Here is a 6,000-nt window from a genome sequence, read left to right on the forward strand (position 1 = left end):
TTTAAATTTTCCCCATTCACTTTCAGGTCATTTTGCTGTGAGTGGCAAAAATTGCTGCAATTTGGTAACAGTGGAGTCATTTTTCCCCGTTTATGCCATGGCAAAATTTTTTGGAATTAAGAGGGTTTCGATGATGCAATTCAAGCATTCGTTGCTTTTAGTTTGTACGAATAATTTATCAACTCAATAGTAGGTTACCAAGTTATCAAATTTGAACACTAGTCGCTAAACAGTTGCAGAATAAACTTGGAATAATCGATATTTTTCATATGAAACAAAGCTTTTAAAACTTAGTTTATGAAGAATACGAAAAATTTCTTAGTGGGTTGCAAATTGAATGAAGGCCAATAATTGTTATGTTCATGTTATGCTGCAACGTTTCAAATAACTAAATTGTTTTTGGAGGCTTCAAAGCTTTTAGATGGTGTCTGTGAGGTATTGCAAGCCTGTTGCAAGGTAAGATTGTACTAAAGCGATGTGTAACTGAAGCTCCACCTTCAAGTTTTAAATTGTTGCTTAGATTTTGAAAATATAAAATATTACTGTCAACCATCAATGTTTTTGACCTATGGTTATAGGAGTTACTACAAGTTACAACCCTTCATAAAGAGATAAAGATTGTAGCAAGTGAAAAGCCAGACAGCGACTAGCAATTGTTGCAAGAGCTCATAATTATGCTGTTGTGCCATTTCGCTCCTCTCATTGGCTGACAAACTTGGGGGACTGCACTATTATATATAGTATATATATACGTCACAGGATTACACACATCGATGGCGATATGGTTAAATATGACCAATTCAACTCATCTAAGTATTCAAAAATATTGAACGCGATAAAAGCCATAAACCTGTTTAAGATATATATAATAACAGGATGGGAAGTATCGTTTTAAAAGCTAGAATCGTAAAATAAATTTTGAATTTTGTATGCACAAATGTAGTTAGCTGTGAGTCAAGTCCGATTCCATCAGATGGACGAATATGAAAGTCAACAAATCGATCGTGGAATCCCAATGACTGCAGTACCTTCAAAAGAAAAAAATTTGACTGTCGATCAAGATGCTAAATATTCATCAAAACATCATATCAGTGATGCAACTGGGGTTAATTACAATTTAATTTAGATTAAGACTGGATGTCGAACCACTATCGATTAGTAACGATGTGAATTAAAATGCTGAACTATTACTGCTCACCATGTCATAACTTTTCGCATATGACAGCTAACCGGATAGTTGGTCGTTTAAAACTACGATCGAGGTATAAACTACAGCATTCTGACGACTATTTCAAGCCTTTTAATTATGCCCAAAAATAGAACAACTAAAAAGTAGCAGGAGCTTCCAACAGTAAATATGCCGTCGTCCTAGAAGCACGTGCGTTTCCATGGTAGCCATAAACCAAATCACGTGATCAATAAAGATTTACAGGCTGTCTGGATGGATGTCATGTGCCAGACACGTGAGCTGCATGGTAATACACAAATACAGGAAATCTAGGAATCGTACAGTCTACCCGTCTATGCACTGAGCTCGGTAATTTTCACGCCGATTGAAAAATATCAAAATTATCGGCATAATATTAATCTTCCGGGATAGCCGTGAAGCGCACAGTATACACATTACACAAGGTAATACCCTACACAAGTACGGAGTACCTACTCAAGTTTACAAATTATCAAACTCAAAAAGGGGCAACAAATTAGGTATCGAGATAACAATAAATCAATTAAGGGATACTTAGGGTTGTCACCAGATTTTCCTTGAGTGAGGCATTCTAGAAGTACTTCCCAAATCGAATGAGTGTCGTAAAATCTCGCTTCAAGTATTCGCAGTTTCCAAAAAATCGAGTTAATGTCTACTTGATGGTGTTTTGGTTCACAGAAGTCCCCAAAAAAAGGGGGCAACATGTGCCACCTAGAGTTCAGTGCAGTGAGGAAAATGTTTGGGAGGAGGAGGAGGAGGTATTCGATATGGTTCGTGATCGTGGAAAGCTACATGGTGTCCTGGAGGGGTCTAGACTCGGGAATCATACATTGCTATATTGGGCGACAGTGTTGTATAGTCGAACTTCAAATATAGGTAGTTTTTAACGTAACGAGGCGCTCAGCCTGTCATTCCGCCGAATCTCTATGATTATGAACATAAACAGCCTGGGGTCCCCAGGTAACGTGAACAATGTAATGGAGGTTCAACAGTAACTAACAGTATGCCTACTTATGATTAAAACTCGCGCAGCTCATTTATAATACACGGTTTAACTCAACAGTATTGAAGTATGTTTATTGTTTATGACGTATTTAAATACCCAAAGAATGATTCTCCCTGTTACTGTTAGAATTGAAGCAACAACATGAACAGGTTTAAAATGAATCGGTCTCCAATCATTATGTATCATCTTGTATGCTGGTGGACTTTGTTTGAACCTTTCTTAAAAATGGAGGGCTGCATAAAAATTATGAAAAGTATGATCGAATAACTATACTTCTAAATGGCAGTATCCACAATCCAGCGTTCTCTGACCCTACTCTCATTAACTTGTATTGTATATGGGACATTTAGAAACAGACGGGAACCACGTGAATTGTGACATCTTACAAGTTACAGCACACAATAAAGCATCATCTGGCATACACAACCTTAAAACAAAGGTAAATAGAGCTACAATCAAAATTCCAGCTTACAGCATCGATCAATATGCTGGCCACTTAACGACCATGATTATTGGCTCTATATGAATATATGGCTAAAGTTAAGGCATATCCGGTTGTGCTGGTTATAGTGGATTATAATATAGCATTCCTGGTCATCCTCTATGTGACGAACACAGCGTGCGAACACCACCATTTGAAGGCCGTCTCAATTACGGTGGCTACCAAGTTGGTGTTGTTAAACATTTAAACGGACCTATAGTTCTCATCTCCACCACTGCAGTGCTGCCGGTCTTGATTGGCTTTATAATCGAATAGTTGACCCCGTGTGACATAGTTTAACAGGAGTGTATTGAGCCGTTGTTATGGGGCTGGTGGAAGCGGGGCAGATGATCCATCTGTGGAGTTGTAGTCGGGGAAAATAAGGCGGCAAAGTCTGGTTAAGTCTTGCCAAGATAATTAAGGAAGAAAGACAGCCACATAAGTTAGCAGCTATCAAAGAGGCTTGTAGACTTGGGAAAAGGAAGGAACGAGACACTGTACTGAGACAAGAGCGACAGGACGTGAGGAAGCCAGCAGTGACAGGACATACTTACAAGACAGCTATTAATGTTCCCAATCGTCAACCGGGTAACAGCTAACCATAATCTCCAGACAGAGACACAGCCTGAACGGCTAAATGACACAGCTCAGAAACTGGTTGCTACTCCCAGACCCGGACTAGATGTTGCAGGGGGGCTTGCTCAGAAACTGGTTGCTACTCCCAGACCCGGACTAGATGTTGCAGGGGCGCTTGCTCAGAAACTGGTTGCTACTCCCAGACCCGGACTAGATGTTACAGGGGCGCTTGCTCAGAAACTGGTTGCTACTCCCAGACCCGGACTAGATGTTGCAGGGGCGCTTGCTCAGAAACTGGTTGCTACTCCCAGACCCGGACTAGATGTTACAGGGGCGCTTGCTCAGAAACTGGTTGCTACTCCCAGACCCGGACTAGATGTTGCAGGGGCGCTTGCTCAGAAACTGGTTGCTACTCCCAGACCCGGACTAGATGTTGCAGGGGCGCTTGCTCAGAAACTGGTTGCTACTCCCAGACCCGGACTAGATGTTGCAGGGGCGCTTGCTCAGAAACTGGTTGCTACTCCCAGACCCGGACTAGATGTTGCAGGGGCGCTTGGTTTTCTGATTGTCAATACAATGTATCGTCTGACCAAAGAAACATGTGGGAAAGGTTTGACAGAAAGTTTACCAGCCTTATCATTTGCCAATTTAAAAGAGTAAACCAGTGTCTGGCCATGATGACAAACTATTAGCAGGCTAAAATAAGGAACAAAGGCTGTAAAGTTATGCCCAGAGCGTAACAATGATAGAATGACGGTATAATTGCTATGTATTATATTGATCGGGTATGATAGTTTATATACGATACAAAATTACACATGCAGCTGTATTTATTATTTACTGTAAAGACATGCAGTCTTGGTAAAGAAAAATTTGCTACTATTTTCTTTCTAACGCAGTTTCTCTGATTTTCTCTTTGCAAAAAAAAATCTCGAATTTGGTATGATTGGCGGCTGTTTATTGTTTAACCAGATGCAGTTCAATAAACTTAAAGAATTTCATCGCATTTTATTTTTACCCATGGTATAATACTATGTTAGTTGTAAAAAAGCGCCAATATTGACCAGCACTAATTTAAGTCGCATTATCATTGGCATGAACTCACACAATTCTCTAGCGAATCTATATCTCTGTTATAAACGGTGGTATTTGAATTTCTAAACATAAATTTCATAGTTATAATTATCAAATTTCTAGCTGTTATTTTTCAATCTTTTAAATTCATGTTTTTGTTAGGGCACAAGACTCCCAGGAATTATCAATAAATATCAAGCTTCAACCATTGTTCATCCCGTTCACAGCCAGACATAAAATATCATTCAGGTATGTTTCAGGCTTTTTCATCTCAGTGCTCATACACACTATTTACCTCGCCAGTCATGGTTCGAAATCTAGTTTTAAGTGAAAGTGTAAGTTCCACACTGTGCGTGATACCAGAGCTTAGAGTGGTGCTCTGTAGACAGCTTGACAGAGCTAATCATAGTTATACAGTTCAGTGCTCCCATGATTACTTAATTAGGCCCAGAAATTGTGTAACGACCGAGCAAGATTGAATATTTTCATGGAAAATCCTCATTATCTCCAGGTAATTAATAATCCCCAATAACATTTGTACTACCAATCTCACAGACAACCGTTCTCGAACACCCATCATCCCGCACTCTCTCCCGCTCCCCGCATGCCCCGTGTTTAGGACCCTTTGCAGTACCCTCAATAATAAATACCCCGAACAATGCTCCATTCTTCACACGCTGACCGGGTCAGTTAACTGAGGTGTTTGGCGGAACAGACCCTGTTTAACATGGTCTGTTATTACTCAATCAATCAGGTTAATTAGCACATTACTGTCCGCTGTAATACTGTCATAATGAGAACGAGCGAGGGTGAGCGAGCAGGGATTTTGCAAGTCTGTTCGAGTACTTAGTAAGGGCGAATATTTCTACCGACATTTTGTTCAGAGGATCCGCAGTCTAGATATATCTCTAGACGTACATTAGATACAATACAGCTCATATAGACAGAGCTATGAATACTGTCATGTCTCCAAAGTCGAAGACGACCATGAATACCTTAAAATACCGATTCCATTTAGCTAATAAATTACTAAACCCTAAACTTTGTGGTAATCCTATTTACTTTCAAAATGGTCGTTCCAACCCTCTTATGTGATCTTCAAGATAACGAGCTCCAACTTCCATAAATCTCTGTCTGTCGGCTGTCCTCCTCAGAATAGACTTCATCAACAATAGATTGTGTCTTATAACCTTAACGTGCGAAAATCAACCACAATATTTTCCCGAATTCTTGAATCCTCATCTATGCTTTGTGCTCCACAATTAGCCAAGTTGCACTGAACTTCTAATTCTCTTAAAATAAATTACAAGTTATTGACAGTGTAAGTTGGTAACGAAGATTGTAAAGTTTAAGATGAAGGTGCCGATTTTGAAGATCGATAACTAGACAAGTCTTAATAATTTCGATTAGTCACAATTCCTACTCAAATTGATTGTCGGATCCATTAAAACATTGTCAAGTCATTTAATCTTAGTCAGATTGTGACGGTTCTGCAGCGTCAACGGTGGAACGTGGTGGAACGTCCCACTGAAGTCAACTAGCCGGGAATCACCGGCGTCAACATATTGATCTGGTAAGGATCATTAGTCGGAAAGAATTAGACCCCAAAAAAAGTGTTGACCTCCTCAAATTATTTTGCAGTAAAAAGTAGAGAAT

This window comes from Bolinopsis microptera, chromosome 3, assembly GCF_026151205.1.
Source record: "Bolinopsis microptera isolate Bmic1 chromosome 3, MBARI_Bmic_1.0, whole genome shotgun sequence".
Taxonomy (NCBI): domain Eukaryota; kingdom Metazoa; phylum Ctenophora; class Tentaculata; order Lobata; family Bolinopsidae; genus Bolinopsis; species Bolinopsis microptera.